This window comes from Aegilops tauschii, chromosome 7 (genome assembly GCF_002575655.3).
Source record: "Aegilops tauschii subsp. strangulata cultivar AL8/78 chromosome 7, Aet v6.0, whole genome shotgun sequence".
NCBI lineage: Eukaryota > Viridiplantae > Streptophyta > Magnoliopsida > Poales > Poaceae > Aegilops > Aegilops tauschii.
The window spans coordinates 607,934,083-607,957,171 of record NC_053041.3 but is presented as its reverse complement, the minus strand read 5'-3'; the positions used below and the strand labels follow the sequence as shown (position 1 = coordinate 607,957,171).

The window sequence follows — 23,089 nt, the reverse complement described above, 5'->3', positions numbered from 1 at the left end:
GGTTCGGGGAGACTTATACGCGCGCTCATACGCCGCGCCCACTCATCCACTACCCACGCCCCGCACCCTCTGGCTCACGCACCCGCCGCGCTCGGACGCGGACGACGCGGCCACTACCGGTGCTAGCGACGTGCTCACCCCTGGTTCTTCGCTAACGGACACACGCACTCACGCACACAACCTGGACACTAGTCAGACACGCCCCAGACCATGGCCAGACTATACTCAAGTCGGACCATGGCCATACAATGGTCAGACTATGCCCGGTCTATGACTCACGCGAACACAGACTACACTCAACACACCCAGCTCGCGCACGCACACGCTCGATCTGGACGTAGTCGCCGTGGCTTATTGCCCATCATTCACCCCTAAGCTGCGGCTTAGAGGAGTGCCGTCCCCTCGACGTCGATGTCTGCCAGAAGAGCCCGCTCCGCCGCCGCCTTCCTCGGCCTTGTGCAGTCTCGCTTGAAATGGCCGCGCTGCCTGCAGTTGTAGCAGTGGCCTCGCCTCTTCCCGCCACCACCAGACGCCATGCTCGCCGTGCCGTCATCGTCGTGGTCGTTGAAGCCGCCACCACCCTGCTTGCACTGCCGCGCCGCCCATTGTGCCGTAGTGTACAGCAGCTCGTCGCCGCCGCGCCTACCACCGTCCTGCCCGCGACGCTGGGTCCGTTCGTCGAACGCCTTGAGCCGCCCCAAGGCCTCCTCGAACGCCATGTCATCCACGTCGCAGAATTGCTCTATTCCGGCGACGGCGGGGTACGAGCGGTCAGGGACCGAGTCCAGCAGCTTCTTCACAAGTGCGGCGTCGTCGAGCACCTCCCCCAGGCCTGTGTATCGTGCCGTCATGGCGCCGAGCTTCCCAGCGAAGCTGTCCAAGTCCTCGCCATCCGCAGCCGATCAAACTCGCCGCGGAGCGACGCGAGCCGGGCCGCCCGCACCCGATCAGCACCAACGAAGCGCACCTTGAGGGAGTCCCATACCTCCTTCGCGGTGGTCTTGATCGACACCGGCAGCAGCACCTCCTCCGACAGCGCTCGGAGCAGCAATGCCCTTGCCGTCTTGCTCTTGCCGGCGTCCACCGCCGTGCCATCCGCCTGAGCCACCGCACACCACAACCCCTGGGCATCAAGGACCGCCTCCACCTTGATCGCCCAGGAGATGTAGTTCGTCGTCGTCAATGGCGGGACCGGCAGCGAGAAACTGCCACCACCACCGCCATGCGGAACAAGCGCCATGGCCGCAGGCTACCTCTCGAACCGAAGCTCTGATGCCAATTGTTGGAGCCGAGCCCTTGCCCTAGCTGGCCCTAGCTCTACTCCTCTCTCTCTAGCACACACTAAAGAAGAAAGAAGGAAGAAGAAGCTGCAGTGGACGTGGTGGTTTTCCTGCTGCACGAACGCCTGCCGCAACAACGGCGTTTTTTCTTTGAGCTCGAACTCAACCCAAACAGCGATACACAGGGGTTCGGGGAGACTTATACGCGCGCTCATACGCCGCGCCCACTCGTCCACTACCCACGCCCCGCACCCCTTGGCTCACGCACCCGCCGCGCTCGGACGCGGACGACGCGGCAACTACCGGTGCTAGTGACGTGCTCACCCCCTGGTTCTTCGCCAACGGACACACGCACTCACGCACACAACCTGGACACTAGTCAGACACGCCCCAGACCATGGCCAGACTATACTCAAGTCGGACCATGGCCATACAATGGTCAGACTATGCCCGGTCTATGACTCACGCGAACACAGACTACACTCAACACACCCAGCTCGCGCACGCACACGCTCGATCTGGACGTAGTCGCTGTGGCTTATTGCCCATCATTCACCCCCTAAGCTGCGGCTCAGAGGAGTGCCATCCCCTCGACGTCGATGTCTGCCAGAAGAGCCCGCTCCGCCGCCGCCTTCCTCGGCCTTGTGCAGTCCCGCTTGAAATGGCCGCGCTGCCTGCAGTTGTAGCAGCGGCCTCGCCTCTTCCCGCCACCACCAGACGCCATGCTCGCCGTGCCGTCATCGTCGTGGTCGTTGAAGCCGCCACCACCCTGCTTGCACTGCCGCGCCGCCCATTGTGCCGTAGTGTACAGCAGCTCGTCGCCGTCGCGCCTACCACCGTCCTGCCCGCGACGCTGGGTCCGTTCGTCGAACGCCTTGAGCCGCCCCAAGGCCTCCTCGAACGCCATGTCATCCACGTCGCAGAATTGCTCTATTCCGGCGACGGCGGGGTATGAGCGGTCAGGGACCGAGTCCAGCAGCTTCTTCACAAGTGCGGCGTCGTTGAGCACCTCCCCCAGGCCTGTGTATCGTGCCGTCATGGCGCCGAGCTTCCCAGCGAAGCTGTCCAAGTCCTCGCCATCCGCAGCCGATCAAACTCGCCGCGGAGCGACGCGAGCCGGGCCGCCCGCACCCGATCAGCACCGACGAAGCGCACCTTGAGGGAGTCCCATACCTCCTTCGCGGTGGTCTTGATCGACACCGGCAGCAGCACCTCCTCCGACAGCGCTCGGAGCAGCAATGCCCTTGCCGTCTTGCTCTTGCCGGCGTCCACCGCCGTGCCATCCGCCTGAGCCACCGCACACCACAACCCCTGGGCATCAAGGACCGCCTCCACCTTGATCGCCCAGGAGATGTAGTTCGTCGTCGTCAATGGCGGGACCGGCAGCGAGAAACTGCCACCACCACCGCCATGCGGAACAAGCGCCATGGCCGCAGGCTACCTCTCGAACCGAAGCTCTGATGCCAATTGTTGGAGCCGAGCCCTTGCCCTAGCTGGCCCTAGCTCTACTCCTCTCTCTCTAGCACACACTAAAGAAGAAAGAAGGAAGAAGAAGCTGCAGTGGACGTGGTGGTTTTCCTGGTGCACGAACGCCTGCCGCAACAACGGCGTTTTTTCTTTGAGCTCGAACTCAACCCAAACAGCGATACACAGGGGTTCGGGGAGACTTATACGCGCGCTCATACGCCGCGCCCACTCGTCCACTACCCACGCCCCGCACCCCTTGCCTCACGCACCCGCCGCGCTCGGACGCGGACGACGCGGCCACTACCGGTGCTAGCGACGTGCTCACCCCCTGGTTCTTCGCCAACGGACACATGCACTCACGCACACAACCTGGACACTAGTGAGACACGCCCCAGACCATGGCCAGACTATACTCAAGTCGGACCATGGCCATACAATAGTCAGACTATGCCCGGTCTATGACTCACGCGACCACAGACTACACTCAACCCACCCAGCTCGCGCACGCACACGCTCTGGACGTAGTCGCCGTGGCTTATTGCCCATCATTCACCCCCTAAGCCGCGGCTCAGAGGAGTGCCGTCCCCTCGACATCGATGTCTGCCAGAAGAGCCCGCTCCGCCGCCGCCTTCCTCGGCCTTGTGCAGTCCCGCTTGAAATGGCCGCGCTGCCCGCAGTTGTAGCAGCGGCCTCGCCTCTTCCCGCCACCACCAGACGCCATGCTCGCCGTGCCCTCGTCGTCGTGGTCGTTGAAGCCGCCACCACCCTGCTTGCGCTGCCGCGCCGCCCATTGTGCCGCAGTGTACAGCAGATCCTCGCCGTCGCACCTGCCGCCGTCCTGCCCGCGACGCCGAGTCCATTCTTCGAACGCCTTGAGCCGCCCCAAGGCCTCCTCGAACACCATGTCATCCACGCCGCAGAATTGCTCTATTCCGGCGACGGCGGGGTACAAGCAGTCAGGAACCGAGTCCAGCAGCTTCTTCACAAGTGCGGCGTCGTCGAGCACCTCCCCCAGGCCTACGTATCGTGCCGTCATGGCGCCGAGCTTCCCAGCGAAGCTGTCCAAGTCCTCGTCGTCCGCCATCCGCAGCCGATCAAACTCGCCGGGGAGCGACGCGAGCCGGGCCGCCCGCACCCGATCGGCGCCGACGAAGCGCACCTTGAGGGAGTCCCATACCTCCTTCGCGGTGGTCTTCGTCGATACCGGCAGCAGCACCTCCTCCGACAGCGCTCTGAGCAGCAATGCCCTCGCCGTCTTGCTCTTGCCGGCGTCCACCCCCGTGCCATCCGCTGGAGCCACCGTACACCACAGCCCCTGGGCATCAAGGAGCGCCTCCACCTTGATCGCCCAGGAGATGTAGTTCATCGTCGTCATTGGCGGGACTGGCAGCGAGAAACTGCCACCACCACCGCCGTGCGGAACAAGCGCCATGGCCGCAGGCGCCTCTCGAACCGAAGCTCTGATGCCAATTGTTGGAGCCGAGCCCTTGCCCTAGCTGGCCCTAGCTCTACTCCTCTCTCTCTGAACACTTCTTCTCTCTAGCACACACTAAAGAAGAAAGAAGGAAGAAGAAGCAGCAGTGGACGCGGTGGTTTTCCTGGCGCACGAACGCCTACCGCAACAACGGCGTTTTTTCTTTGAGCTCGAACTCAACCCACACAGCGATACACAGGGGTTCGGGGAGACTTATACGCGCGCTCATACGCCGCGCCCACTCATCCACTACCCACGCCCCGCACCCCCTGGCTCACGCACCCGCCGCGCTCGGACGCGAACGACGAGGCCACTACCGGTGCTAGCGACGTGCTCACCCCCTGGTTCTTCGCCTACGGACACACGCACTCACGCACACAACCTGGACACTAGTCAGACATGCCCCAGACCATGGCCAGACTATACACAAGTCGGACCATGGCCATACAATGGTCAGACTATGCCCGGTCTATGACTGACGCGACCACAGACTACACTCAACACACTCAGCTCGCGCACGCACACGCTCTGGACGTAGTCGCCGTGGCTTATTGCCCATCACCAGATACATAGCAAATATCTTCTCACGTGTAGTGCTTACCCTTTTTTTTTACATGCGGGTAATCGGAGATGTATAAATACGCGCCGGCCAGGGCGCCGGTATACGGGTACTCAAAGAGATACGTATATTTTATGTTTTCCCGCGTGTGCAGCATAGACGTGGGTTTGGCCTTCCGAAATGTAAACCTGCATGTGTGTAAGACTATACCACTGAGTATCAGTGCAAGTATACATTGGGTCAGTAGGTGAGCAAACTCAAAAAGCTTGCATGCACGTACAATTGAATCAAGGATTGCCTACTACGGGTGTGTGCGTGTACACCCAAAATCAACCATTAGATGTGTATAACTTGCACTTAAAAATAATAATTTATATTTAAACTTATATTTTCTGAAAAAGGAACGCACAAAAATGCGTCGAACAGTGCCTTCCCCAAAAACAACCCCAGTTCTCTCCACTTTGATCCAAGCTTCGTCCCCAACTTCTCTAGCTCGAAGAATCTCTCTATGGACAAGGTCAAAGTGGTGATGAATACGTTTGTTGTACCTAAAGGAAGGGTATCCAAGGTGCTGTCACAAGGTTTTTCTCGCATGAGTGCTAGGGGGGAGCAAGCAAGGTGTCTCAGCTCTGAAGAAAGCACAACACCTCATTGCGGGAAAAGACCTTGAGAAGCCAGGTAACATCTTCCGCGAGTTCTCTGTTCTTCATGATTTCAGCAACGAACAAATAGGAGTGATAGTCTCGGACAATGGTATAGTTCTTAATGGATGGTTGGATGTGGACGGAGGATTGATTTACATGATCAATGCTTATGAATTAACCCAGGCCGCACTTATGGACGCCATCCACCGCAAAGCTGCGACATCATTGGCCGCCGGGTAGGCCAGGGAATCCTCCTCTATTGCAGGCCCTAGTGTATCTCCCAAAGCCAATAAGTTGTGCACCAAAGGGTTGCACTTCCACAAAAGAGTTCTCCAATGATAATTCTTTTTTGTAACATCAGGGGTTTTGGGCACACGAAAAGATGAACCGAGCTTAAGGAATAGATGTTCTGCCAGAAAATCAATTGTGTCGCTCTCCGAGAAATAACGTTGACTTCTCCTTCAATCTGAAATCAATTGACCCCTTTAAAAAATTCAAATGGCAATGGATGCCAGCTACTGGCCTTTCGGGAGGCCTTTTACTTAGCATCAATAAAGATCATTTTGTAGTTGAAAAATGGGCCTTTGGTCATTGTCCCTTAAGTACTTCTATTCAAACCAAAGCTTCACACATGAGTTGGGAGCTCTGTGTGGTTTATGGGCCTGCCAATAACTCTCCATCTACTATTTTCCTCAGAGAGTTACCTTCCTATATCTCCTCAATTAACATTCAAATCCTCAAAAATTCTCACAGGAAGTACTTCCCTTCAAAATAAAGAGGCCCCAACTGTCCAAATGATTATCACAGGAAGTACTAAGTTCCAAATATTAAAAAATGCAAGTAGTCATTGGATAGAGTAAATGACAATGTTGTCCACTGATTTACACAGAACTTAAATCACACTACAAAACTAGACAAACTTGATTATAAAACTGGAGTTTTTGGTGCATATAGGTCACACTTACCGACTCCGTTAGTATTTTTGAAAGAAACCCTCTAAACTTTTTGATAAGGGTTTTCTTTGCAAAAACATCATCAAATATGCCCACAAGGTGTTCCATAAAACAACAAAGGACATCACAGACTTTTGCACGAGCACCTGGTCGGGCTACCGGATATATCATGAGCCGAGCTTGCTAACTCGCGCCTCGACACACGCTTCACCATGGCCTGCGTTGATTCTTCCGGTAAGCACGTTTGTTCCAATTCGCGATCGACGCCTTCGCGCGAGCAGGTGATCACCCTCTCAATCAACCTTGCGAACGACATGTTTGTGTTCCACCAAGATTTTGACATATGCGGTCGCGATCGCGGTGGAGGCGGCCACCCTACTTTGTAGTTCAGTGACACCACGATGGGGAACCTCCTTGCCATCTTTGTCCTCCAGCATGAATGATTAGTGGGATTTTTGGGGATCAAAATATGTCTGGATGGCGGCACAGTGGAAGTGTAATACGCAGGGGGTTGCTTCTTGATGGAAAGCTAAGAGGTGGCCTAGCAGTAGTTTGACGATAGGTGGGAGCCCGGATAGAGCTCGAAGACCATCTTGGCGTGCAAGGCAAGATGGTGGCGACGCAAGGTCGCTCAGATCCCCATGCAAACCCTAGCCCCCGTTGGCTATATAAGGCAGAGCTAGGGGTATTCATTCCCATCTACAGTGTAGACTACAGTCTTGGTAGCCATATACTCATATCTATTATAACCCCCTCGCTCGAGGTGCTCCACCATGAATACAAATCAGAAGCATGATGTAGGGTTTTACCTCACTACGAGGTCCGGAACCTGGGCAACTCCCTTGTGTGATCTCGCCTCGGGTACTTCCAGCCATGTTCGCAACCCTACCGAGAGAACTTATGGTTTTCTGAACTGATAGTTGGCACGCCACGCAGGGGTTGTGCCGGTCAGAGACCGAATCCAGATCAGATCTCCCATCGCTCATGTTGACCTCGCTCCAGGAGAGAACCGCATCTTTGGCTCCCTCACCTTTGTCACGGACAGGTCAGCCCGGTTCAACATCAACCCACCGACCTCCCCGGCCCACACCATCTTATTTGGGTCACTGACATTCTACATCGACCTCTCCAGCGGCCTCCAGTTATGTGTCCCGCCGCCTCAATAGATCACATGCACGATCATGTCGGGGCTCTTATTTTCTACACGAACGATCTCTGACACAGAGGACGATGAACTTAGACTAACGGATCTAGCATCCGAGCCTGTAATTTTGGCCTCGAGATTAGGTCGATGCATCGACCTTGCGACAACCCACAACCCACCAGCCACCCTGATATCACATCTGGTGGCAATGGTATGCGACAAAGGAATCAATGACCATGTCCCAGAAGATTTTATCTGGGACAAATATGTCTCAAACTATAGCCTGAACATTCTTTAGGCTGGTCTCGCTCACAAGGACGGAGGATGACGTGGTCGCTATCATCTCCATCTCGGGGGCGGGAGACACCGAGGCCGGCATCATCTCCATCTCGGAGACCGGAAAAACCAAGGCAACCGGAGCACTGGAGCTAGCATCTGACGGCGATGAGGTCTCGTGTGCATCGGTTCATTGAGAGGCTAGGGACGCCAACCTCCAATTCACCGGTTGGACCACCGGTTCGCTGATTTAGTGTGGTTTTTTAGGCCCAAAAAAATATGTATTTTGTTACTAATGTATCAGTGAGAAGAAATCAAATAAAGTTATTTTTTCTACCATATGACAAGGATGCAAGTCAGAGTTGGTTATTGGGCCAATCCTTAGTCTTCGACTATTGCTTTGGACATGGGATCGATTCCTGGTAGAAGTGGTGGTCGGAGCAAAACACGAACAACCACGGTGACTGCATTGGGACTGTGGCGGAGTTTGCCCCTAAGAACCGGTAGTGGTGGACTGCTGAGCGGAAGGAACGTTGTTCGAAGTAGAAAAAGGAGGCCAGCTCTAACCTCTCTAGATGGTATGCACCGCCAGCAGGATATATCAAGAAAAGCATCGGCGGCTCCTTTGTATGCATGAGTGTAACAAGCCAGCTCATGAACGGGCAACCCTGGGTGTTAGAGGTGTCCACGGAAGTCATGCCATCTAGAGAGGTTCGTGCGGGACAACATTTTGATGCGACTTAGGCAACCAAACAAACCATTTTCGTACCATATGGGTCTGGTTAGTCTGTATGCAGGCAACCAAACACGCTCTAGGTACCCCCACCTTCCGAAGCAGGCACCATGTCGGGTTCACAAGGCCACATGGCATGCCACTCAATTGATCATGGCCGTTTTTGTTCTATATAGTCCCTGATGTGCGTGGCCGTTGCAGAGTATGTCACATGGGCTCAGCAAAGACATTGAAACATGTTTTGGCACTATATATATGCTTCTGAAGTTCCTTTCCTCTCTCATACTACTACGTAAGAATAAGAAATTCCTGTTCTGTTTACCTCACTGACATGTACGGATATTATCTCTGATTATTACATATTGGTATGAGAGGCATTGGGAAGTTCAGAACATGATGAGAAGAAACACAAGTGGTTGGCTTTATCTGACCCCGTGCTTCTCAACAGAGCTCAAAAGCCGTTAGTTTATTTGGAACTCCATTTACAAGGAAGACCTTCAGCAACACAACTAGGGGGCGTACTAGAGCTCTGGGTACTCCCATGTTACACAGTGGAAATACAAGTTAACATGAAACATGCATGACTAAAACACGATCATAACATTTTGCCGCCATGCCTCTCAGTTGACTAGTAGCAGTGAGCTTATTCGATTAGTAGCACTGGTTTCAAGAACATTGACTGGGATTTCATGGATCCAAATTGTTCAATAAGACTTGATTCCTTCCTATTTTATGTCTATGTTCCTTCTGAATAATACCTTTATTTAAAAAATGGTTATGCAAAAAAAGGCATATCTTCTGGCAAAAGTGGAAGAAGAAAAGAGCTAATCAAATGGTTAAGTAGGCTAGAATTTATCAGTCTGACAAAATTGGTGGTTTACATATTAAAGATTGGCGCCAGCAAAATATTAGCCTTTTGGTAAAATGGTGGTGGAAACTAGAAACAAAACAAGGCTTGTGGCATAAAAATTTGTCGTGTTAAATACTTTTGGAACAATATTGTAGCCGCTATTAAGGCCAGGTTCTCTGATTCTCCTTGTTGGAAAGCCATATGAAAGTATAAAATGTTTACTTTGCTAGGACAATAGTCAATCTTATATCTTATATCTAGGGACTGTCTATTTGACATTTGACTGTTTTTCAATTCAAAAACAGTCAAATTTCCTGACCAATCAACACATTACACCTGTATGAGCAGGAAAATCAACATAAAGCAAAAAAGAACGCCTAAACGGGTCAGGGGTGAACATCAGACCCGGGTTAGGGGTAAACAAGTTAAATAACGAAGAAAGTCATCCAATACAAAGGTAAAAAGCACTATATTATAGTCAAATTTCCTGACAAATCAAGCGCTGACACCTATGTCCAAATACCATGGACAATTGTATGCTTGTATTTCCAAAAAAATGGGTCGGGCGGCTAAAATCTGACCCGGTTCTAACTAATAACCAAAACAAAACAAGGCAACTATCACGAAACCCACCTGGACCGTTGCCCATGCTCTTTTTTCCTTTCCTGGACAACAAATCACCTGACGAAGAAAAGGAACAAAAATCAGCAGAATACTGGCGTCTCCCAGGACCCTCCTTTAACTTGCATCACACAAGTCATCTGGGAGGCGCCATGGGATAGGGGAAATGAGGAGAAGAAAGAGTAGAAAAACATCAGAGAGACGTCATGGGAGAGAGGGAGTGAGAAGAAGGAAGAACAACAACAAGTCAGAGAGGCACATCAGAGGGGCAAGTACCTGGAGAGAAGCAAGGGGGAAGAACAGATCCGAATAATTGGTGGAGGGCAGAGGAAGATCAACCAAGAGACGGTCCACAGCTCACGTAATGTCCTACTCCTTTTGATCACACTTCTATTGAACTCTTCCGTGTTTTTCCTCACCCCGCTGCTCTAGATACACATCCTACATGAACTAGCCTGTAGAAAAAAAAAACATCATACAATCTAGTGAAAATGTGGGAATCATCAGGGGGGAAATTCTAACTGTCAGAAGGTAAAACTGTTAATATTTCACTGTCAAAACACTACACCAACACGAATTCCAGTGTAAGGTACACATGAAAAAAACTTTGCTGCAGTATAGGGCAATGTAGGTAGCATGAACCATGGGGAAATTACATGAAAAAAACTTTGCTGTAGTACACATGAAAAAATCTTTGCTGCGATACAGGGCAATGTAACTAACATGAACTCAGTGGATTACAGAGATACATGCAAGTTCAGACGAAGTCATGAATACAAAGACATACCTATCAGCATAAAGAACACAAGTCCTATCAGATGAAGGCATTAATATTGACAATGAAAAGCAGAGCTTGTTACAGTGCTCGTACACATGGACAGTGAAGGAAATGAATAATCACACTAGTGGATTACAATGATAATAACCAAGGAACTACACAGGATAATCGCCCTAAACAGAGTTAAAATCCACTGTAATTCAAGCAAAGCTGAACAAGAATGAAGCTCAAATATCAAGTAATAGAGGTTCAGCAGGAAAATTACACTACTTTGTTTAGAAAAAAAATGAAATTTACACTGAAGTTCTAGGAAAAATTACACTGCAATTCGGGGAATAATTACACTATAATTACATAAATAAAGCATGAAGTTTAAACTGTAATTATGGGGAAAATTACACTGTAATTACATAAATGAAGCATGGAGTTTACACTGCAATTCTAGGAAAATTACACTGTAATTAAAAAAATGAAGCATTGGGATTACACTAAAATCTGGGCTAAATTACACTGCAATTCTAGGGTATATTACACTGCAATTACAAAAAGGAAGCATGGGGATTGCAATGAAATTCTTGAAAAATAGCTTTATCAAACCCTCTATCATCACTAGAAAGATCCTGAAAAACAATTCAGTCAACAAACAAAAAAAATTAATAAACTGAAAGAAAGAATAAAAACGAAAATGAAAGTAGAGAACAAGACAGAAATAACTACCAAAGACATAGCATTAGAACCATCTTCCGCAAAGTCATTAGGCACAAAATGATCATTCCAAGAATCAGCACTCACGATAGAAGAAACTACCGAAACATCCTTGTGAGAGACTTTCCGTAGTCTCCCCATTGACCTAAACCTAACAAAACAGAATACATGACACACGAAAAAAAAAGAAATTAAAGAAAGTTGAAAATTATAGAGTAATGGGGCTCAATTACAAGGGAAATCTCACAACAAATACACTGAAAGGCAGCAATCAGGGGAATTATAGAATAATGGGGCATATTAATACAGTGCAAGAATCACTTAAAATACAGTGTAAAAACCAACCTAAATACAGTGAAACTCTGAGTCAAAATACACAATAATTAGGGCAACTTACAATGAAAAGGTAGAGGAAGTACACTGCCAAAAACTGAAGATAAATTATATAGTAAGAATGGGGGATATTACAGTGCAAAACTACATGAATGCATGCAAAACATCTGAGAAAAATTACAATGTAAATAACAAAGAAACTGGCGCAGTATTACACTGAAAAATATACACTGCAATTTACACTGAAAGAAGCATGAGAATTACACGGTAACGGGGGAAAATATTACACAGTAACTCTAGGGAAAATTACACAGTAATTACAAATAAAGAAGCACAAAAAACACACGGTAATCACGGTATATTGCACTGTAATTGCAGGGTAACCTACAGTGTAATTCTACGACATGTTACACAGTAATTATAGCAAAATTTACACTGAAGAAAGAAGCATCAGGATTACACTGTAATTAGGGGGGAAATACACAGTACTACTAGGACAAATTACAGAGTAACAACAAATAAAGAAGCATCAGGCTACACTGTAAATGCACTGCAATTATGGGGCAAGTTACACTGTAATTATGAGTTAAATTACACAGTAATTCTGGATGGGGATACACTGTAATTCTAGGGGTAAGTTACACTTCAAGTCTGGAGTAAAAATACACCGTAAAGAAGCATGAAATTCAGAGAGATTCCTGGACTAACACTACAACAACACTGCAGCCTAGTACACACAAATTCAGAGAGATTCAGGTACCGGGTGAAATGAACACCTACATCTAACAAAAAAAATCATATTGAATTCCAGGGATTACAACAGCAAACATCAGCAGCTAACAGCAACTACAAGTAAACTGCAGAAGCAGGCAGAAACCCATGCTAGACCATCTGCAACTACATCTAACGACAAAGGAACAGACACCCAGGCCAGCAGAAATAAAATTGATAGGGCGAATCCACCGCTGCAACTATAACTTCGCCTACCTCTACATCTACATCAGAATAAACAACCTACGCCTACCTCTACATCTACAAGCAGGGGAGAAAAGGACCACAACAAGGAGATGGATTAGAACTCCCCACATACAACAAGCTCCTACACAACTCAGGCGGGCAGAAGGATGGGAAATGGAGCGCTAGGCATGGCGGACTAGAAACAAACACGGCAGCAACATGCACCTACCACGGATCCACGGACAACACCAATAACAGATGAACCACGGATCCAAAACTTACCTAGATCCGGAACTACATAGCCACAACACAGGGAAACGCGAGAGACAAGGACAACCAACCGCGGCAGCGGGGATCGAATAGAAAAGGGAGGAGAAATCGAAATCGGGCGGTGGAATAGCCCGGAATCGCCATGAACATAAGAAATCGCTTCCTCTCCTCCGCCGCTCGAGCTCCTTCCCTTCTCCTTGCCTTATCAAAACAGAACCCCCCAAATGAAAGTGGAGACAGTGCCGGGGCGGGGGCGGTAACGGGCTGAGACAGGAAAACCAAACCCGAGAAACCAACACGAATCAACCCGAACAAATGGAACGCCGGCACGAAGAAAAAAGAAATCAACACGAATCTCTGCGCGAGAATGGACGGACACGGATTTGATTGACGACGAATTGAAAAACACTCGACTGTAAAATAGCAAATCTGTATATCTATCTTATATCTAATCTTATATCTTATATCTTATATTTACTAATCGGAAGCACCAACGGAGACTCCATGTTAATCCTTGAGAATAAGATTGTTGTCCATTAGATCTCTTTAATATATATTGACAACCGTTAGATGTAGATAGAGTCCATGCATGATGTCCCACATGTTTTTTTCCTCCACGGAAAGAAAAACTCACGGGTTGCTAAATGGAAATTGATGTATCTTCCTGTCTTGATGGGCCATACGTCCTGAATAGATTGGACGTGATTTCTTCCCTGCCCTACCTTTACTTTGTTTACTCCTTGCAGAATTCACCGCCGCCTACCATGGACGCCGGCACGCTCCTGACCGAGGTCTCCGCCGCCTATCCTGTTCTCTTGCCATGCTCCTGGGCTCCTGGCCGAGGTCTCTGCCGCCTCCTCTGCAGGTGTTGTCACCTCTCCAGCTGCAGCCTGCCCAAGACAAAGATGGTCATCTCATCGCCATGATAGATGCAGCAAACCTCATCCGCCCACCATGTTTTAAAGGCTCCAGTGACCACATCCCACTCATCAGATTGCCATGATAGATGCCGACAACTTTATCTGCCCACCATGTCCTCAAGACTCCAGTGACCACATCCCACCTTCCATCGCCTAATCTTCTGAAGTTTTGGTGAGGATTCTCAGCGATCTTCTCTCCTGAACCGGCCTCTCCATCTGCGCAGTCCCACGATTGCTTGCTTACATGAACTGAATGACCAGGCTCGCATAGATGTTCAACTTCACCTCACATCAGTACATACATCTCCCTGTCTCTCCCTTCTTCAAGAATTCTTTGTCAGATTATTATTTGTTCATTAGATCGGTATGGTTGTCTGCACGAACTACGTCATGGGCTTCTTTGACAGGCTTTACATGATTTATTTCATCTTTTAATTTTGTCACCAATGGCATCAGGGCCAGCCTTGGAGTTGAAACTAAGAGCTGCAGATATTTCACAGTTCAAACATGAATCACTACTATAGTACTGGCCTAGCTTCCATATACTAATGTGCCTGCATGCTAAATATGCCTGGGAGGAAGTAACATCATTCTTATATTCTAGATATGTATCACACATTGGTTTTCTCTGCTCCCAAATTATAAACGAGAGATTGTGCACAATCTGGAAAATTAGAGAGCCTGAAGGCTGATGTCCATTGTCCACACTATGAGTACCATCGCTGGAAGTACTATACATTAGATACTGCAGAAAAACATTAGATACTGCAGGAAAGGAGTTTATATCCAGTGTACCAGACAGACCTCTATAGGAGGGAGATATTAGTAATCGTTCTATCAATGTTTAGTTTTTCTTCAGAACATTATTGCACAATCTCTACACAAGCAACAGATGTATGTTTCCGCACATGATGTTACCTCTAAGTCCTGTTGCTCGACCACGTTGTTAAATTTTGGACTCCATGGTTTGTTCATTACATCACAACTATTTTTTCTCTTCAATACAGCTCGAGTATGCATATTTGTATCTGTAATGTTTAGTGCCTTCTATAATTTTTAATAACTGATCCAGGGTGCAGCTTTTACTGTTATCTTAGCATAGCGCCGAAGATGATTCGGAGGCCTCTCCTATCTCATGTTTGTCCTCCTCCGAAATAGCCTTCTTTTGGTATCTCTCATAAAGTAATCTTTTAAGCGCAAATAAAGGGTCATTCGTGCATGAGAATTCAATTATTCCGTATTCACACAGAGTGGTAAGATTAAATTCAGTGGATATTAAATTTGTAAACTTCTGTTGTACAAAGATCTTTGATTTTGAATTGTACACAATATTGTCTCTACCACCCTATCAGTGTCTATGATTTACTATTGCCAATCCCCTTGGAAGAAGTAGTGGAACTATCATGCCTACAATGTACGTGAATTACATGGCATAATGTTTCCTTTCTATTCCGTGATCCTATTTGTCGGCCTACACCTAATCGGCCCCTATCAGGCAATTTAAAACGAAAACACAAGGAATATCCATGTCACAACTGTAAGATATTCTTTTGCAACTATACAATTTATTTATTTTTATATATTTTATTTATTGGTTTAATTAGATAAATGCCACTCCAATTATGGCGATTCATAAAAATTCCACTGCAATTTCCAAACTTTAAAAAATGCCACTGCAATTTTTGCAAACTTTATTTATTTGGGCACAAGATTGGAATCGAGAAAAGTGGAATTTTACTCGGCAAAGAAAGTCTGATGTTTATAGTTCTTAATACTTGAGGTTAGATTTTCTTGTTATATATGATAAATTACTTAACCTTTCCTGCAGTAGAGGGCCAAAGATCGATAGTTGCCTCATTCTACTTGATGCACACATTTATTTCCTATAGTTTATCCAACACTTTTTTTTAATGAATGGAAGAGCCATATATTACTAGATATATATTAATGTAAACTTTTAAATGGAAGTGAATTGTTTAAATATTTCGGACTTCAAAAATCTATCATCGTTTTCTCATAGATATGACTATACAACTAATGATTTGTGAAATGTTTATTTAGTTGTGCCCTTTCTATTACCATTGTTGAATGATGGACTAATATGCCTCTACTGAACCCACTTCGGGAGCAGAATGACGGTGTTGCGCATCTCCTCTTATGCTTAGGTCATGGAATGCTGCTCTGTTGTCAGAATTTCAAGCTAGAAGATACATACTGTCTTGGAATCCTTCCTTTTATTCAATTGATCTTTTGTTATGGATATACATGTCACTTCTACGATTGTAGTTCACAAAACACCTTTATGTCGACCATGACCATCACAACCAGTGCATTAGTTTAGTTATATAGGTCCATAGATTTGTTCTTTTACAAGTACACGTAAGTCTTCACATCAGCTGAATAAATTTGTTTATTTAGATAGTTTGGCGAGAAAGAATGGTATTTCTTAGTAAAATCATCTGTGCCTGATTCATAATTTCATTATTCCCATGACTCATGTGTGTGTCGACCACAATTTCAATGTAATCTCAGTCTAAATCTATGGACAAAGATGGATGATTTCTGTCGCAAAATCCGGATGACATGATGATTATGTTAAGAACCAAATTTTAGTGTAACCTCACGTACGTGATGGTTAGTGAAGCAACAGAAGCAACACAAAAGATTTGTCAAGAAATAGTGAATCCTATGGTCCTTTCGAAAATCAAAACAATACAAGCTCATATAAGATGCTTCTTAGAAACCTTGCAGAGAAATTCTTCCAAGTTATGCAACATGCAGAAAATCACATGCACATTTACATATTATCTACATGTTTTCACATACTAGCCCGTGCTGATGCACGGGTTGCTGACTAGTATTAATAGTGGTGATCAGACTAGAGTATGGCATGACATGGTACTCAGATGTTGACATGAAATCTCTATTTCATGAGTTGTTTGTCATCTGCCAAAAGCAGGATTGGACTTTTTTTATCTTGTAGCTGTTGATTATGACATTCCTTTTAGGAAAAATATTGTTGGGATGAATATCTTGATTTGGGGTATTGATAATTGAGTGACCAACATTACATATCCTCATACCTGCACCATTAGTCGCGGTGTGGACTTGATCATGGCCACGGTATTTTTCATGCATGTTCATCTTTTTCGATTCTCCGGTGATGTGTTCCGTGGCACCTGTGTCGATGTACCTGTTGGTGTACATTCCATAGGATGTATCTGTTGCTACTGGAACTCGTCTCTTTTGAGAATTATCTTCATCATAAAGCCAACGACATTCCTTTGCTATACGATTAATCCTTTACAAATCTGACACTTGTGTTCATATTCTTCATACCGTTAGAAAAAAATTCTTGAATAAAGAAGTGAGCATCTTTTGGTTAGTTTTCCACTTCAGCAAAAGTATCAGACCAGCGAGTGGGGCCATCTTGTGGTGCTTTGTGGGGGGGGGGGGGGGGGGGGTGGGGTGGAGGCAGTGGCGCCTAGTACTAGACACCTGAGGATTGGGGTCCACGGAGGGATCCACCAGAATTTTGGGACATACTCCGTAGAAAAAATGCGAACTTGTCAAGGTGGATTGGGCATTGTATAAACATATGATCATTTTAGCTTGACAGAAGAATGGATTGATGCCTCAACCACAACCTTCTTAGGCATCTTCAACCCAATATATTGCCTCGATTTTGTGAGAGGAAATATTCGGTGGATCTATTTCTCATTTCTCACTATAGCTTTTTTTTTGAATGATGGTAGGATTAGAAGGCGGTACTACAAGTCACAGCCCCAAAGGAGGAATGCACCACATAAAACCAGTGCTAAAAAGGAAGAAAAGAAAACGTTCTGTTCGGTTTATTAAGGAAAACTGGGCGAAAACCTGAACAACGCCTAGCTAGAGTAGGCCTAAAGCATGACAATACACGCCAGAAGGCCAACACCCCACAACTCACCCGACTGGGCACTCAGCGCCTTCACCGCTACCAAAGTACATAACGAAAACTTCGCATCAATCCGTGCTTCCACAAGCATATCTTCGAAACCCGACGACATTGAAGAGGAATGCTATATCCGATAGAGGAAACATATGCAGATTCAATCCTGTAAGGTTGGCTGACGTAACTCGTCTTACGCACCTTGCATATGGAGGGTGCTTTTTCTGCTCTCCCAGATGTCATGCAAGCCACTGCGGACCACCTCCACGAGCCTTGAGTCCCTCTGGCCGAGGTTAACTCACTAGTAGAAAATGGGGCTTTTGTCCCGGTTGGTAAGGGCCTTTAGTCCCGGTTTTTGAACCGGGACTAAAGGGTCGTTACTAATGCCTCCCCCCTTTAGTCCCGGTTCTTACACGAACCGGGACTAAAGGCCGTCCACGTGGACGCAGCCTGGAGCTCTTTTTTTAAAAAAAAAAATTGCGATTTTTTTTATTTTATTTTTTTGATTTTCAAATTTCTGAATTATTTTAACCTCTAATCTCTAATCACCACCCCTCATCACAGCTCAATTTATCCTCTAATCTCTAATCACCCCTCATCATTCCAAATCATCTAACTTCCCGGACGGTCACCCATCCTCTCACTACTCCAGCCTAAGCACGCTTAACTTCCAGGTTCTATTCTCCCTCGTTTCCAAGTCTGCACATGTTGTTTTCCTGACAATAGTAAGATGTCAATCCTATTAACCCTCAGGAATTTAGCTTGAGCATGAAGTGACACATTTCACTGTTTGAGTTTGAAACTATTGTTTTAAAAAACAATAATTATTTAGTAACACTAATATTTCTGGAATAATTAGTTTGACCATTGTTTGACCACAGTTTGACCATAGTTTGACCAGATTTGACCAAAATTCAAAACAACTGAAATAATTATTTAGTAACACTAATATTCTAGAATAATTAGTTTGACCATTGTTTGACCACAGTTTGACCACAATTTGAAATTTTTTGAATTTTTTGCCTCTCCAGATCTTAAAAGCCCCGTATCTTTTTTTCTGTTAGGTTTTTGAGGATTTTGAAAATGTTTAACGGGGTTCCCCCGGTTAAATTCGGATGTAACTTTTCGAGTAGATGATTTTTCATATAAAAAACTTTTTCATCCGAGTTCGTATGCAAAAGTTATGCCCATTTTAAGAAATTCCAGAGAGATTTTGCAAATAAAGTCGAAATTCATATTTGTTAATTTTCCCAACAACTAGACCACATATCACATGGAAAACTTATTTTATTTTATTTTTTTGACACTTCCATCATTTTCTTTTGTTATTTCTAAAACTGAAAAGGCGGTCCACCGGGGGGGGGGGGGGGGGGGGGGTAGAGTTTAGAAATGGGACCTTTAGTACCGGTTCGTGCCATGAACCGGTACTAATGCCTCAAAGCCCATTAGTACCGGTTTGGTGGCACCAACCGGGACTAATGCGCATCGCACCCTTTAGTCCCGGTTCGTGGCACCAACCGGGATTAAAGGGCCCAGGTGAACCGGGACTAATGCCTTAGCCGCACGAACCGGGATAAATGCTCACATTAGTCCCGGTTCGTGACTGAACCGGGACTAATGTGAAAACTGCCCTGTGACTAAAGCCCTGTTTTCTACTAGTGACTCCAAAACATTTCCGTCAAGGGAAGCACGGTGCCGAGCAAAGCCAATGACATCAACATCCATTGATGTGAAATATCGGATCACGTGGTTCCCTTGAAGTATGTTGGGAAAGGGGGACGATTGAAACATGTAAACGATGCCTTTAGGCGCTGCCATTGACAACTCTGGCCGTAGCCGTAGTACGACTTTCATAGGCAACCTCATCCACCCACACCCCTCACCTAGCTAGCGCAACCTCCCTACCACCTCTATGACATGCAACATAGCGTTAAATGTCACCATGCGCAGATGAGGCACGGTATGCTGCAAGGGCCTACTGCAGTAGGCCCGTAGAAACCTAGATCAGGCCTTGCGACCTTCGAATCATGCTCCTAAGCCCAAACAGAGCCTCCGCAGCAACCTCCTCGAGTAGAAAGCAACCAGCATAAAACAGAGAAACCATGATGCATGGCTGCCATTCCCAGTGACCCGCGCTCCCTTCTCACAATGAATAGGCATGAGCAGAAGCCAACACACACAAGTACCTGCACGCAACCCTGCATAGACTTACCACTCCACGGCAACACGCCCCCCCCCCCCCCCCCCCCCCTCTCATGCGGTCCACCGTGCCTGCTCACACACATGCGCGTGTAGCTGCATCGCTCCTCCCTTTGTCGCACACACCAATGATCGCACCGATCCGTGCTGCCCCATGCCAGCGAGTAGTTGTGTCGCGCCCTCCCGCCATCGCACAGACTGGCGACCGCTCCGCCTGCAAGCATCCAAAATCCCAACTACGCCATGTTGATCCCCACATCTCCATCAGCGAGCCTTCCTCGTGTCGCTCGTGTTCCTTGCGAAACGTGGAAGGCCCTACCACCGCCAATGTCGCATAGGCTTTGCCCGGCAGCACCCACCAGTGGCTGCAAGATGGTAGGTGGTGCTGGCGGCGACGATTTAGGGTCCTTCGGGCAGCTGCAGGGAGCGACACGTGACCATGGGCATGCTCTATACATTTATATCTAGACTGTGTTTTTTATAATATAGCTTATTAATTGATCAAGGAAATATAGGATCAGCCGCGGTGGTCAGGAGAGGACCAAGGGCAAAACGTGATGGCAAACACTAGTAATGATTTTCATGTCAACTACTGAGTAGGAGAGAGAAAAAAGGCTCTCGCCCCCACGTCACCCCACTAGTTGTCGGGGTTGCCGCCCCTACCTTCCTCCCGTCGTCTTCACCAGAGGATGTCGCAGAGGTAAGCCCGGGTGACCGACTGTGGTGTTAGGGGCTCTCCTCCCTTTTCTCGCATTGCTGGGGTGGAGCGGGCCTCTTGGAGCGCGGAGGTGCGACCAAGCTCTGGGAAATGGTGAAGCGTCGGTTGGCTCCCGACCAAGCTTATGACGACAGCATGGGCTGTGTGGCTGTTGGGTGGTGGTAGCGGGATGGAGGGCTTGGTGTTACGACTCGGGGGAGGCAACATGAACGTGCGTCATAGTCTGGTTAGATCTGCCCAAATTTGGCGCTAGGAGGCCAGCGTGTGGCACGGGGGTGGGCAGGGGGCTGTCGAGCTTTCTGCTATGAGGTGGACGATGGCGGAGTGGTGCAAGCTGTCATGCGGGTGATGGCTGGTTGTCATTCTTGCAGTCCACGGCAACTCAGAATTTGCATTGAGCAGTGAAGGTGCAGCGCGATTGCTGGGGTGTGGCATTGGTGCGATCTAGGTTGCTGGCTTGATATGGCTGGCGGCGCGGATCTGGTCTGTGGTGGTGAACGACATCCATCGACGAGCAGATACGAGGGTCGACTTGTCCGCACTAGTACTTGACTCCTTATTGTGCCAGTCTCACCTATTGGGTGATGGAGTCGGTCTGAGTCGGGCTCGACACGCACTAACATACCATCGGTTGGATCGGCTCCAATTCTACGGGGATGGCAGCGTTAGAGGTCGCCTAGGCCAATGCAGAACTGGTCTAGTATCGGAGCCTGCTTGGCGATGTCCATCGTCAGTCACTATGTTTTGCCCCCCTGGGTCCATCGGGACCGACTAGGGACGTAGGCAAGCGCACCTCTGGCGATAGGGGTATCGATCCAGACCCAGTCATTGATGCCATGCTAGGAGTGTAAGTAGTGCCTTCCGATGTTCCTACTGTAGTGGGAGTGACGAGAAGTGGATGGTTGGTGGTGTCTCGGGCCTTGGATGCTGGAGCGGCGCCCGATGGCGGTCCGCATCGTTGGATATATAGACGATACCATGGCAATCGTTGTGGCTATGTCTCTTTGTCATCACGATGGCAAGGGTGTAGTGGCAGGTGACTCAGGCTTGTTCAGTGTCATGACAGTGGTGATGCCCAGAACCAGATCTGGAGGCTTGTGCTCGTCGCGGATCCCTATTTCTTTTCCAGTTAGTTACAGTTTCTTCTTTGCGTTGATAATGGTGTTTACATTTTTCATATTTCAATTTCGTGCTTGATTTATATTTGCTTCATACTCAGATATATACAAATTCCAAATCGTCCAGAAGACATTCCTTATTACCTGAATTTCTCTTCTTTCCGCACAAGAATGCTGCAAAGATAATCACACAAAAGGAAAAGATACTGCCAAGATCATTATATCTTAAATATTTCCATGAACTCGTTGTACATGATGCTTACAATTCAGAATAGCAGTCGGTGTTCACCATCAAACTCTTGCTGGAATTTGGTCTATTTTGGGCCTAGCCCAATAGCAGTTTCAGAAATTCTTAATAAATCCTAGAGGCGCATGCAGCCCATTCGTGCAAGGCAAGAGATGGAACTAAAGTTTAGTCCCACATTGCTAGTTTAGAGGGAGTTGGACCTCTTTATAAGAGAGGTTCTTTCCCCACATGTATGGGCATGAGAACAAGAGGGACATGCATGCGGGCTCCTCCTCCGCGGCCCGCCTCGCCATGCCACGCCTCGCCTCGCCTCGCCTCGCCACGACGCGTCGCGGGTTGCGGGAATGAGCCGAGCCGATGTCTAAATTTTAAGTGGAGTTCGAATGCGAACGGTGCAGCCCTTCGGCTGCTGGCTGTTCGCTTCATCTCCGTCTCTTCGTTTCGCCTCCCGTCGCTGCCCTCTCTTGCGCCTATAAAAGGGAGATCGCTCCTCCCAGAGAGACGCACCAGAACTACTCCTTCCCTCGCCAACTTGCTATACTGTCTGCTCTAGATATGTATAGTTATAGTTCATATATGAAGATGTTGTTTACCTTCTCTTTGTCAAATCGCATGGCTTGTTTTATCACTACTATTCTGGTCATGCTTTATCTAGTATTTCTGTTAATAAAATCATTCGGTAAATTGCTCATATTTCCAACAATCCAAAAACCTTATTATAGGCAATTTACCCTGAGTGGTTTTACTGCTTCCATGAGACCTCCTATGTTTGAGGGTATCCACTATAAGAGGTGGTGCGTGAGAGCAGTCTTATGGTTTCAAACCATGAGTTGCTATGACGCCACTCTCGGCAAACCTGAAGGAGAACTTGATGCTCACCAGGCACAACCTTTTCAGAAAATGGATACTCTG

The 23,089-nt window shown here is 47.7% G+C and overlaps 1 long non-coding RNA gene and 2 pseudogenes across 1 annotated transcript; all 3 read right to left on the bottom strand.

The window, feature by feature from the left end:
• Positions 1–383: 383 nt before the first annotated feature.
• LOC141027492 (uncharacterized) lies at positions 384–1,240 on the bottom strand (annotated as a pseudogene).
• A 611-nt stretch (positions 1,241–1,851) lies between these two features.
• On the bottom strand, positions 1,852–2,708 carry LOC141027491 (uncharacterized; annotated as a pseudogene).
• A 7,122-nt stretch (positions 2,709–9,830) lies between these two features.
• LOC109771093 (uncharacterized) lies at positions 9,831–13,298 on the bottom strand. The gene is made up of 3 exons (XR_002234724.4): positions 11,497–13,298; positions 10,278–11,399; positions 9,831–10,061 (listed from the first exon to the last, which is right to left on the bottom strand). It is a non-coding gene; the product is annotated as an uncharacterized lncRNA (long non-coding RNA).
• Positions 13,299–23,089: the final 9,791 nt, after the last annotated feature.